Raw genomic sequence first — 13326 nt, 5'->3', positions numbered from 1 at the left:
CTCTCTCTGTCTTTCTGTTTTTCAGTTTGATTCTCACCAGTTTTTCCTACACTTGGATGATGGGGCCAGGGGACGGAGCTCTCCCTGAGCTATCTCTGGCATTCAATTTTCTTTTAAGCCCTGCCTGCTGATCCAAGGCACCTGGGATCTTCTCATGCCTTTCCTGCATTCTTCCTTTTTCCATCCTCACCAACAGTTCCAGTTTTTACACTGTCCCATTCAGCTTTCACCTAACATTCTGCGCGCTGATTCCCTCCCCAGCCCCGAAAGCCCACTCCCGGCAAGCGGGTCGCGATGCAGCTATAAAGACGGGACCGTCTCCTCTAAGCCTCCAGCCGCGGACCCTCGCGGGTGTCCCTGCGGCTGGTCGCTGGGAGAAACATAGGCACTTTTCCCTCCCGCCGGGCCCCGCGTCGGAAATCCACAAGACCCGGCTGCTGGGTGGCTCCGTGACTTCAGAGTCGGCTCCGCACACGCAGGGAGTGGGCTGAAAAACGAGTCCAAAAAAGATCGTGTTAAACAAAAAGAGACACAAACGCACAAATCATTTCTGAGAGCCTAACAGGGTTTCAGCTCTCTCGGTGGAAGATTTCTTTGCTTCCGTCTCCCTCCTCCCCCTTCTGCAGCTGTTCTCCTTTTTTAAAAAAGAAGTCGGACTTTCTGCTGGGGTGTATTCTAATTTTAATCATCCACTGTAAAAGAGGAGGTTAACATAGAATTTCTGATTCTGACTTAATGACCCCTGGAATTAAATCTAACTCTATTAATGGAATATAATGTGTTTCTTTGGGAAACCTATTTGAAAACACTAGCTTTGTTATTTTATTTTGTTCATTTTTGGTATTTCCAATTAGTCTTCCGCTGTGAGGACACTATTGGGAAGACACGTGCATTCACTTTGGGAAGAAGGGCCCGACCCCGTTCATTTTACACCCAATAGCCCTGAGATGATCTTTGTCACAATTCAATACTAACTTAAAAATCTACAATTGACTTTTGCTATTCCTGAAAGATTAAATTAAAAACAACAACAGAAAACTTCCAGCATACCCACTGGGAGACAGAAACTGCTGGCATCCCCATAGTGTCCAGACAGAATATGGGTTTAAGATGTATGCGCTATCCTATTTGTTAATTTTAATTTTTTTAAGGTAAGCTCTACACCCAACATGGGGCTTGAACTCACGACAGGGAGATCAAGAGTCCCATGAGTAAGCCAGGGAGGCACCCTTCCTATTTGTTATTTTAGAAAACAAAAATGATACTTCTAAGATCTAGGAAGAATTTAATTGATTTGTTGAGTAGGTAAACTTGTAAGAATTGGGCTACAGGATAAGTATAAAAACTTCTAGGTTAGCCAATTTCATATTTCACTTTCCTTTCATCTCACTTTCTTTTTCCCACGGATCAAAGTAATTTCATTTTAGTGGTAATATTATTCACGTTTGTACTTTGTTATTCACAACTCCTGGCTCCTCTAGTCTTTGGGGTCTGTAAATGGTTTTTTTTTTTTTTTAAATTTCCCTGGGGTGCCTAGAAAACAATAGTTTGCAGTTCATCTGCCTTTACAGTCAATCACTGAAATAAAAATGACATTTATGGCCAGAAATGAGGGTCAGAAGTGCTTAAAACTGTTGTTTATGGCGAAAGATAAGGCTTGTCCCCAGGACTGGAAATAATAATTACCTAGAAGAGGAGGATGGAAGAAACTCCTTTCTTTTCCATGGTGAGAACTAATTCTACATTGCAGTTTCAAAATTATATTTGCAAGAAATGCAGGATAAGGGGGTGGCAGTAAATGTCATTATGGGGGGGGGAATGTTTGGAGGAGAGTTAACCTTGCACACTTTTCATTTGAGATGTTTTAATTTACTGTGCAGTATATGCATAGGTAAATAAAGCAGTGACGGGCTTCCAGCCTCACCGGACATTCAGGTCCCCTTAAATTATGCTCAACCTCTGCAAAACATATATTTAAACAATAGAAATAAACTTCACTGGAGTCTGGCGACCAAATTGGAAGCCATTGGAAGGGAAGACAATAAGTCCTGATTACACTCAAGGAGTCTCTGCGATGTGATATCTCCTTTGCCAAGTCATTTTGCTGTTTTATTTATTTATTTTCTTTTTTTTTTTTTTTTTAACAAACTTTCATTCATTTATGGTCTTCCGCAACCTGCTAATTTAACACTGGAGCGCGTTATTGCAGTGTTAGGAGGAGAGAAAGAGGGAGAGAAAACAACAATACTGCAATGATCCAAATGATACAGTAGAATTATAGCAATTATAGTTCTACTTGTGGAAGAAAACCTTGCTGAGATCAGGCAAACAAACTGAAGCCTTGTGAGGATAACAAGCGTCGGGATTGACAGCCGGTGCTGGGAAGAGCCGGAGGGCACAAACAGAAATATTTGCCTCACCCCCACCCCCTTAACTCCAACCAGTCAAGGTTAACCTCCACAAATGCTGCCTTCAGAGTCTCATCCACTCCGGGGTACACATTTTATGCACAAATCGTGGTCTCTCCTTCTGGAAGTCTGATAATAGGAGGAAATACAACATAATCCGCTTGCCTAGCACTAGTCCCTCGTTTTCTCTGTCCCCTGCGTGCCCTCCACTCCTTACCCCTGACCCAGTTCTTCCCAAGGCGGCGGGGAACTGTCTGTGGACGGTGTTTGTTTGTTGATGTGTTTTCAGAGCATCAGCTCGTGGAAAGGTCCGAAGGGACTGACAACTTGGGTTTCCAGGGAAGAGTCCTTGGTGTTTCCCAGTCCCCTCTCTTCCCCGTGTAGTCCGCGGGAACCCTGGGTTCCACCAACAGGGCTCGGCTGGGAGAGGATGACCGCGGGCCGAGCCCTCAAGGTACGGACGTGTGGGTGTGATCACTGCGTTAGGACAGCTCCCCTTATTTGCAAACTTCGCCACTTTTGGTTACCCTGCGGCAGGCAGGGAAGGGGGTGGGGAGCGAGAACTAGAGAGAAAACAGACCCCACCCCCCACCGCAATCATCCCCTCAGGCGGCCAACCGAGGCATTTTCTAGCCTTGCTCTGCGCACAAAGCCAGGCGAGCCGGTCGCAGCTCACGTCTGCCCTCGGAAGGAGGGGGAGGAGGAGGAAGAGCGGAAGGTGCCCCCTTCTCAGGGGCGAGAAGCAAGTGTTTGGGCTCTCACCCTGAGTCCCTCGGCGGGACCTCTCCTCCCTCCCGCCCCATCTCCTGCCGCACCGTTCCCCAGGTTTCCAGACCGGAGAGGGAAACTTCTCGGCGCCCTGTAATCGCCACCATCTGGCTTCTCCTCTCCAACGCCGCGGGACGGCGGGACCCTGGGTGCGTCCAGGGTCTGGGCGTCCCCGGTGCAGCCACCGTTATTCTGTAGCCGCTGCTCCTGGCGCCCCCGGACTTGGGGTGTGTGTAGGGGGCACGGGTAGGAGCTCACGTCAGGAGCAGCGAGGGACCCAACGCCGGCGTCAGTCCGGAGGCCCGTGCCGACCCCCGCTGTCGCCGTCCTCGCAGCGGAGCCCCCGTCTCCGGCTCGGCTCCGCGCCACGGCCAGAGCGCGCCCCCTAGCGGGGGTCTCCGGGTGGGCCGGGCCCTTCCGCCGCAGCCTCTGGGCACTGAAGTTGGCAGATCCCAGTGATACTGCAGGAATGAATGGGGGAAGAAAACAAAAGCCTTGGAAACATTTCCAAGTGTGCAATAAAAGACCCATCTGTACCTTTCTTCTCCAGCGCGTTCGTGGTTAATGTCCCCCCATGCGCGCGAGAGGGGAGATAATTGCTGGGTGGATTCTTGCTGGAGAACCTCAGGAAACACTGGCCCGAGAAGTGGAATAATTGGGGGTGGGGCGAAGGCAAGCGTGCAGAGGCTGCAACACCAGCCTGAGATCTGAATCCGCGGTCTCTGGGGCGTTCATGGAGTCCTAGCCGCTTGCGCCCTCAGGTTCCTCAGTCCTTAGTGAGGGGTCATCTGAAGGTAGCTACTCTAATATTTCTTTGATTTGCAGTCGATCTCTGTGGCACCCCCACATCCTGGCTCTATGATCCCACCTTCTGACTCTAGACTACCCCACGTTCGGATTCCAGGATTTTCCAGTTTTTCCCTCAGTGATTACCCCGCCTTCTGTCTTCATGATCCCTCCACCTTCTGCCTCCGTCCGTCCCCAAGCTCTGACTTGATGGTCTCCTACTTTCTCACTCTCCGGGAATCTGGCCACCGCCCTGCCCCAACTCACGCAGGCACTACCCGCCTCCGGCAGCATCTGCATCAGGCAATCGTCAACCCCAGATTCCACCACGCTCCACTACTCACAAATCACCTACTCCCACTTGGTCTGGCCAGAAACAGACAACAGAGAAAGGCAGGGTTCCTGTCCATCCCTCGTGGACTTGTTCAACCTAAAAATGGTGAGTGTTCTTGAAGCTCTTAGAGCCTCTGGTGGAAAGTTACTGATGAAGACTTTGCAAAGATGACAAATTATTAGTTCAAATCAATCCATAACTTACTTCTTTTGCACTAGTGTCGTAAGCCTCACGCATCAATCAGAAAAACACAGATCGAGTTTAGGACGTGGAGTGTCTGTATATTCATGTCCTCAGTCCTGCAGGATTTTAAAGTCTTGCTAAGGCCACCAAAACATTTAATAGGTAAGGCCTAGAAAGGAGGGTCCAAAAATAGGAGTGATAACGGCTCTTTGGAGTCTCTTATGTTGCCATGTGTCTCGATAATTGTGAAGTTCTCCAGACTTTCCATGCCCAGAAAAGGCTGGTATTTCAGAGTGTGGGGGGGAGTAGATGGAAGGGGTCCTGTGGGAAAGGAGACGTGGGTGTCCCCGTGTTTAATTGAGAGTTGCATTGTGTTGAAAGGAGGAGGGAAGATGCCAAAGCTGAGCAGCGTTCTGTTCCCTTCGTCACAGAATAACCTGCGAGGAAAAAAAAAAAAAAAAAAAAGGAAGAAAAAAGAAAAAAGCCCGCAACTAAGACAGAGCCGGCTTTGCAATAGATACCATTAGAACCACAGTGCCTCTGGAATACAGATATCTAATTTCCTGCCGCAAATCACTTACCCGATCAGAAAACACAAATAGCTCAACAGAAAGGGAAAAAATAGAGGAGGAGGACGAGGACGAGGAAGAAAGGCCCCGGAATAAAAATAACTGCGCAAAAGGGCTTGCATTCCACGCGCTGACAGGCGTCTCCTCCAAATCTGGGACAGTTGCGTCCTCCCCCAGCGGCCCCCCTTCTGCCCTCGGACTTTCCAGCCCCCCGGGATCCGTTTCGGGGACACTCTGCATCTTTGGGAGAAGGAGGGCGTCTCCCCAGCTGCGCGGAGGGCGGCGGGAGCGGAGAGCTGCGACCCTCACGGCCTAGGGGCCTCTCGGGGCGGTGGAGGCAGGGCCCGCCGGCAGCGACGTCGCCTCCTCGCGCACCCCGGCACCGCTCGGCCTGCGCGGCCTCGGTTTCCCCGTCGGGAAGGAGGCGCCCCCACGTCGTGTCGCCTCCCGGCTCTCTCGGGGGACCCGGGGAGCTGAGTCCGCTGGCACCGACGACTGGCGGCGGGGGTGGGGGGGTGGGGGGAGTCCGTGGGTGAGCGGTGGGGGGGGGTGCGGGGCGGTCAGCGCGGGGACCCGGAAGGGCGCCCGCGACAGGGCGCGGGCGGGGAGGTGGCCTGCGGGGAGAGGCGCACCGAGTCGGCGGCCCCGACACCGCCCGGCCCTCGAGAACGACCGCGGTGGTGGATGCAGGCGGAGAGAGTCGGGGCAGTAAACGCGCGAGGCGAGCAAAACCAGCTGCCCAGATGCAAATGCACCCGAAGTGAGCCTTGGCAGTTTTTCCTTGGGGATTCAGTGAGCAGATCCCAGATTTTGTTTTGTTTTGTTTTGCTTTGAGTGGGAAGTCGTAGGTGTCTCACAATCGCCTGCACTGTTGTGTTGCTTGCCTCAGAATAGCACCTTCTTTCCCGCGCTGGAGACTTTGCGGGTCTCAGCACAGTTCCCGGCACCCGGGAGCAGCCAGTAACCTTGTGGGCCCGGGAGAAGAGCGACACGGCTGTGGGAGGGTAGAGGGCATCTCATTTGAGCAAATGACCGCTGGTTTTTCATTCTCATGAGGGTGGGCGCTGATTGGTCCCCTGGCAGTCCCCCCCTTTCTTCTCGGGGCCTCATTTTCTTTCCTCACTTCTCCCTTTACTGCTATTGGGGCCATTTCATTGTTTCTTTACTTGCACAATTTAAGGCTGGCGAGACGCTAAGAAGAAATTAAAACCAATGTATTCTGCTCAGAGAATCTCGAAAAGGCTAGAAAGACTGAAACCCCCCAGTTCAAGTGAATTTGAGACCCAGGAGTGATTTTTACTTATTTCTTTTCATGGATAATAGAGAGTTGGTGTTATCTGTCACTGTATGTTCTCTCTAATAGCTCCAAGACTATAATCTAACAGGTGTAAAATTTCCCTTTTCTGAGAAACGAAAGGCCCACCAACACTATCTTTTAAATAGTAGAAATAGAAAATGCAGTTGCTGACAGTCTTTCCCACTGGAGAATCAATTCTAGGCCAACTTGCTTCCCTTCCTTTCTCTCTTTCTTTCTTCCTTCCTTCCTTTCTTTCTGTCTCTCTCTCTTTTTTTTCTTCCATATACAAGCCTGGTTTGGGGGGGGGGGTGTAGGGTGGTGTATACCCCCCGCACAGAGAGTTGTAAACAAAGATGGGCTGATTGGAATTCTGGGGCCCCAGGCAAAAATACCCAGAAAGGGCTTTTAACTCTCTGCCAACTGCAAAAGGGACTGATCATCAAAGAAAATGCCTGTCCTTTCTTCCACCCACTTCCCTTTATCTCCCCTCAAACTATAGCCTGCTTAGGTATCAGGCATCATGGGGAGGGAACAGGCAGAGAAGAGAGTTGTTCCGAGACTCTCCTTGCCCTGCAAGGCCTCTGCAGCAGGCTTCTAGCTGGGGAGGCCCATCTGCTTGTTCATTCTCACACACCCCTTCCACAACTCCCCCCCAACCCCAACCCCGCCTTCCAAGCACCCCATCAGTGAGGTCAGGCTCCCACTCCCACAGCACAGAACGCAAGAGGATCTCCCCCAGAATGTTTTATGGAAGACAGGAGGGGAGACCAGCAGGGGTGGGGGGGTATGTGGGGGGGGTGACCATCGATCTCCTAATGGGCCAGCTCCTGCCTGCTTCTCTTTACCAGCTTTTGGGTTGAAGCATTTTGATGTTATTTATATAAAGGAAACGACATCAGAGTAACCTTTTTATTGCATTACACTAAAGGGAGATTGAACTATAACTTTGAAAATTGTGACATTCCAATGAGAGCTATATTAAATTGCTTAAAAACATTTTGAAGGCATCATTGGTCTTGTCTGTAGTGGTAAGTGAAACAAAGGATTTCACAGCATGTCGGGTTTAATACTAACTATGTTCATATTTAAGACTTTCAGCTATTAAACAGAAGAGAGGAGAAAGGGAGATGGTGAAGTACTGAATGTGGGTGGTGGCAGAGAAGAGACAGAAGCCACCTTGGGGAGGACCATCCTGACCATAATAGTGACACGCTGGGCCTTGACTGTGCACCAGTCGTTGTCCTGAGTGCTTTCCACATTGACTGATTGTTTTCCTGACAACCCTATGAGGAAGTTTCTATTATAATCCCTCTTTTACAGAGGAGGGAACTGAGACATGGAAGGTGTGACCAGCTGGTCCCAGTTTTCCGGCGGGTTACCTGGCTTTCACCCGGAAAGTCCTGTGGCCCAGCCAGTCCCTCAGTCTGGGGCCCACTGGGGTGGTTGGTTCCCCCGAGAAGCATGGGAAGGAGTGGTTTGTCCAAGGTCACAGAACCCGAGCCAGGTTGTAAAGCCCCGCGATCTGACTCACGTAAGCAGCACTGAGCTCAGTAAATAGGGTCCATTTTACAGGTGAGGAACTTGAGGGCCAGAGAGAAGTGAAGTGATTTGTCCACAGTCACACAGCTTGCGAGTGGCAGACGGGACACTACAATTTGGGACTCGTGAGTCCACTGCCTTTCTACCCTCAGCTACCTCCAATTAAAAAAAAAAAAAAAAAGAGCTTTCATAGAAAACAAGGTGGCTTTTTAAAACATCTTAAAGACAGAACTGAGGAACAGAAAGAGATAATATGCAAGAAAGAGATGTATATCATATTCAGACCTGCAGAATTATCACCATCTGAAAGTAACAGAACACGTAGAAAAGGGAGGTCACCTATGTTGCAAACATAATTTGTAATGAAAGACAACTTTAAAAGTGCAGTAACCACACAAAGAAAATAATTTTATGGAACATGGGGCCATTAGGCAGGGAACATTTGAACTCTCCAAAGCACTGGATGTCTTGTTTAGTCTTGATGATCAGTGTTCTGCTTCACCCCATCCTCAAAACCGGCAGCCCCCCCGCCGCAGTGCTCAGTGTTTCCAAACAGCTTCTCAGGGGCTCTGCACACAACACTTTAAGAACGGATTCTACTCTGTGCATGGAGTTTGCAAGCAGCTTGCGAAGCTGGGCCCTGGCCAGGAATGAATGCTGTTTTGGAACACAGTTCACGGGAGAAATGCAACTTGACATCAATACAAATAATCCCTATTTGATATATTTCTTATAATTATAGGTCATCTCTGGGTGGGGCTTCCCAGCTAGCAAAGTTGTGATTTGGGCTCTGTCCCGCTGATATGGGAAGCAGGGAGGCCCCCCCTGCGCCTTTCAGAGTCCTGGCGCGCATCCTGAATGCCAGGAGCGTAAGCCCAACTTCAGGGAAGAAAACATTTTGGAAATGACGGGAAAACTGTGAAGGAGTTGCCACCATAAACAGCAAATGTGCTAAAGAGTGGGGACTTATGCAGAGCTAAAAGAGGGCAGGTGGAGCTTGTTCTCAGTTTTTTTTAATGTGAAGAAAACATTGGGCTGACTTCATCCTGGTTCCGCAGAGTTAACGTCTCGCTGATTGCTTTATGTCACACAAGCACCCGGGGCGGGGTGAGGATCAGGGCTTGGAGAGCCAGAGGCTTCTGAGAAAAAAGGTGAACAGCTGTGGTTCCTGTCAAATACAAAGCCTTAGTCATTGTCTCATCATCCCCCCACATTGGACACTGGGGTTAGTTTAAGTGTTTCTGCTAGTTCAGACAACGGGATAATGAGAACCGCTGTGTGCCTAACTTACTCTTTTGCATTATTTCCTTTAACTACTTTCCTAAGAACGGGATTCGAGATTGAAGAGTGGGAACATTTTAATGTCTCTTTCTTTTCTTCTTCTTCTTTTTTTTAACGTGAGAGCTAAAGTATTTTTTAAAGACTTTATTTATTTGACAGAGAGAAATCAGAAGTAGGCAAAGAGGCAGGCGGAGAGAAAGGGGGAAGCAGGCTTCCGTTGAGCAGAGAGCCCAATGTGGGGCTCGATCCCAAGACCCTGAGGTCATGACCTGAGCCAAAGACAGAGGCCTAAACCACTGAGCCACCCAGGCGCTCCTTAATGTCTCTTTCGAAATATTGTTGAACATTTCTCTAACTGGTTGAAGCAATTCGTACCACCGCTAGCCATATATGGACGTGCCGGTTTAACTAGAACCTTGCTCACATTCATGTACTGTTGTTTTATGTATTCTTTTCCCCCCTCAAAACTTGTTAATTTAAATAGCTCTATACTTGCATTTAGCTCTTCTAACTCCACACTGGATAACTTTCCTCCCTTACCCCAGCAGTTCTAGCTCTTGCCCTCGGGAGTGGCTTGAAGGACCAGTAAGACAGCGAGGATAAAAGGGAATAGACGTAATCCCACAACAGGGCACATCTGCCACACTCGGGAAGGCTTTGGGAGACATCTGTGACGGAAGGTGCAGCATCTGAGACCTGAGGCTCTGGAATCAGCCAGGCCTGGCTTGGATCCCATTCCTTCCACTTCCTGGATGTGTGGTCTTGGGCAATCTGCTTAACCTCTTAAAACTCAGTTTCCTATGAGACATCACCTTAGGCCATTCAGAATGGCTGAAGTCAAGAACATAAGAAAGAGCAGGTGTGGGCGAGGATGAGGAGAAAGGGGAAGCCTCTTGCACTGCTGCTGGGAATGCAAACTGGTGCAGCCACTCTGGAGAATAGCATGGAGGGTCCTCAGAAAGTTAAAAATAGAACTACCCTACGATCCAGTCATCACACTACTGAGTATTTACCCAAAGGACCCCAAAACACTAATTTGAAAGGATATGTACATCTTGTTGTTTATTGCATTATCTATAGGTAATAATAATATCTATTATAATAGCCAAATTGTAGAAGCGGCCCAAGTGTCCATTGATGGATGACTGGGTAAAGAAGTGCTGTATATGCAATGGAGTATTACTCAGCCAAATAGAATGAAATCTTGCCATTGGCAACAACAGGTTTGGATCTAGAGAGTATAATGCTGAGTGAAAGAAATCAGTCAGAAGAAGACAAAAATCATGTGGAGTTTAAGAAACAAAACAAATGAACAAAGGGAAAAAAAGAGAAAGACAAACCAAGAAACAGACTCTTAAGTACAGAGAACAAACTGAAGTTTACCAGAGTGGGGATGGGGGGGGGTCATTGGTGAAACAGGTGATGGGGATTAAGGAGGGTGCTTATGATGAGCCTTGGGTGATGAATGGAACTGTCCAATCGCTACACGGTACACCTGATACTAATAGTACACTGTATGTTAACTATGCTGGAATTGAAATTTAAAAACTTTTTAAATTTTAGATTATTAAACCACACACATACACAAAGACAGTTTTCTCACCTGAAGAGTGAGAATGAGAAAAGTACCTGTAGGTACACTAGAAATGCTAACAGACGTTGACTTACTTCATGTGATGTATGAATACTGAAATTATGTTATGTGCAGTTTTGAATACTTGTATGGTTATGTTATGGAATACTGACTTAGGACTGCAATTGCTCCATTAAAAGGTATGTACAAATAAATAAAAAAATTAAAAAAAGTTATGTATAGTTTAAGCTTTATAGATATTGACAAAATGCCTGGGTGGCTCAGTGGGTTAAGCCACTGCCTTCGGCTCAGGTCGTGATCTCAGGGTCCTGGGATCTCAGGGTCCTGCTTCCTCCTCTCTCTCTCTGCCTGCCTCTCTGCCTACTTGTGATCTTTCTCTGTCAAATAAATAAATTCTTAAAAAAAAAAAAAAAGAAGATCATTCCAGGTGCCTGGGTGGCTCAGTAGGTTAAGTGTCGGCCTTTGGCTCAGGTTATGGTCACAGGGTCCTGGATGGAGCCTCGCTCAGCGGGCGGTCTGCTTCTCCCTCTGCTCCTCCCCACCCCCTCACCACTTGTGCTCTTTCTCTCTCTCAAATAAATAGATAAAAGTCTTTAAAAATAAAGATAGAAAGATCATTCCACTTTATACCTCTACTAACAGCATTGATAACACTGAACATTTTTTCTTTAAAAATTTTTTGGAGTTGACACAATGTTACGTTGGTTTCAGATGTACTATATAGTCATTCAGCAAGTCTATGTTCTGAGGTGCTCAGCACGGTGTGGCTACCATCCGTCCTGATATGTCACTATTACAATAACACTACTGTATTCTTTATGCTGTACCTTTAATCCCTGTGATTTATTTATTCCACAACCGGAAGCCTGTATCTCCCACTCCCCATCATCCATTTTGCCCACCCCTACCCCCTTCCCTCTAGCTACCAAAAGTTCATTCTATTACAGGTTAATTCTGCTTTTTGTTTGTTTATTCATAGGTGGGTTTTTTTTTAGGTTCCACATATGAATGGAGTCATATGGTATTTGTCTTCTCAGTCTAATACCCTCTATGTCCATCCATGTTATTGTAAAAAGCATGATCTCATCCTTTTTTATGACTGGGTAACATTCGTGTGTGTGTGTGTGTGTGTGTGTGTGTGTGTGTGTACACCACGTCTTCTTTATCCATTCATCTATCAGGAGACACTTGGTTTGCTTCTACATCTTGGCTATTGTAAATAATGCTGCAGTAAACATAGGGGTGCATATGTCTTTTTGAATTAGTGTTTTTGTTTTGTTTGGGTAAGTACCCAGTAGTGGAATTACTAGATCTTATGGTATTTTTATTTTTGATTTTTATTTATTTTTATTTTTTTAAAGATTATTTATTTATTTATTTGACAGACAGAGATCATAAGTAGGCAGAGAGGCAGGCAGAGGGAGAGGAGGAAGCAGGCTCTCCACTGAGCAGAGAGCCCAATGCAGGGCTCGATCCCAGGACCCTGAGACCACGACCCGAGCCGAAGGCAGAGGCTGAACCCACTGAGCCACCCAGGCGCCCCTATTTTTATTTTTTTGAGGAATCGCCGCACTGTTTTCCACAGAAGCAGCACCGATTTATATTCCCACCAATAACACTGGGTATTTTCAATCTTGTGAAACCTTGTTAGTATGATGAATAAAACCTAATAGCTTATGATTGTTTTATGTGCATTTCTTTCATTATTAGTGAGATAAAGTATTTTTTCATGGGACAATAGGCCCAATTGCATTTCCTCTCTCCTATGAATTGCTTGTTAATGTTGTGCACAGATTATTTTACCCACAGTGAGTGTTTTAAAATTTGCTAGGGTTTTATGAAGAGCGGGTGTGAGGCTGGTTCTGATCCTCATGAGGGTGACCACCACCAGTCTTACTCCATTTTCAGTTCGAAGCATCATGGCCAGTGTTTCTTTTCATGAGTTGTTGTTTTTTTTTTTTTTTTTTAAGATCGTATTTATTTATTTGTCAGAGAGAGAGAGCACAAGCGGCGGGGAGCGCAGGCAGAGGGAGAATCAGGCTTCCCACTGAGCAGGGACCCGATGCAGGACTCAGTCCCAAGACTCTGAGATCATGACCTGAGCTGAAGGAAGACATCTAACTGACTGAGCTCCCCAGGTGTCCCCTGGGTGGTCTTAAAAAAAAAAAAGACTTAAATCACATACTAGAGATGGCAGAGTGGCAGGCTAGAAGGCACCTGGATGGTTGGCAAGTTTATAGAGCTGTTCTACTCTAACTATGAACCTCCTACTTCCACACATATTTTATATGACAGGGAAATAAACCTCTTATCTAATTAAGCCATTGTCTTTTTTCTATTCTGTGCAGCTGAACCTAATCTTGAGTGACACAGGGCAAGACCAAATTCCGTTATGAAGCACGTTACCTTACCTTTGCAATAGGAGCCTATATCCCAATGATTCATTTATATACTTTATGGGAATTCTGTGTCAGGATACAACTGTGAGCAAAATCAGACATGCTCCCTACCCCCACACAGCTTACAGTTAAATAATCGCAAAGCACGTGGAAAACTGACCGTGGCCA

The sequence above is a fragment of the Mustela nivalis genome, assembly GCF_964662115.1.
Source record: "Mustela nivalis genome assembly, chromosome: X".
NCBI classification, from domain to species: Eukaryota; Metazoa; Chordata; class Mammalia; order Carnivora; family Mustelidae; genus Mustela; species Mustela nivalis.
Note: the sequence above shows the minus strand (reverse complement) of the source record.